A 374-nucleotide genomic window follows, 5' to 3' on the forward strand; every position below is an offset into this window, starting at 1 on the left:
TGGCCCTTCCAGATGTGCTTCCCTCTCGGTTTTCCATTTGCCTTGCGTTCAGCCAGCTGTTAGGTTCATTTTTACCAAGGAAGGGGGTTGCTGTTGGTCTCCAGAGCTGCTGGCACCTCCCTGCCCGGACTCCCCCCACGCTTCCCGCCCTCCTCGCTGCCGCTGCTCGCCCACCGCGGTCCGGGCTGCTCCGGGCTCTCGCTTCCCAGCAGATGCCTTTGAACTAAAATAAGCAGAGCCTTAAGGAATAGTTCCCAACGGTTTCAAAACCTCTGGTTTTAACATCAGAGGCCGGCCGGCTTTTTTCCCTTTCTTTTTCATCCCCAAACCCTTAAAACTGCGGACCATAATACCGTCTTTGAAATCTCTCACTC

Source organism: Eurypyga helias, unplaced genomic scaffold (genome assembly GCF_000690775.1).
Source record: "Eurypyga helias isolate BGI_N326 unplaced genomic scaffold, ASM69077v1 scaffold35874, whole genome shotgun sequence".
Classification (NCBI taxonomy): domain Eukaryota; kingdom Metazoa; phylum Chordata; class Aves; order Eurypygiformes; family Eurypygidae; genus Eurypyga; species Eurypyga helias.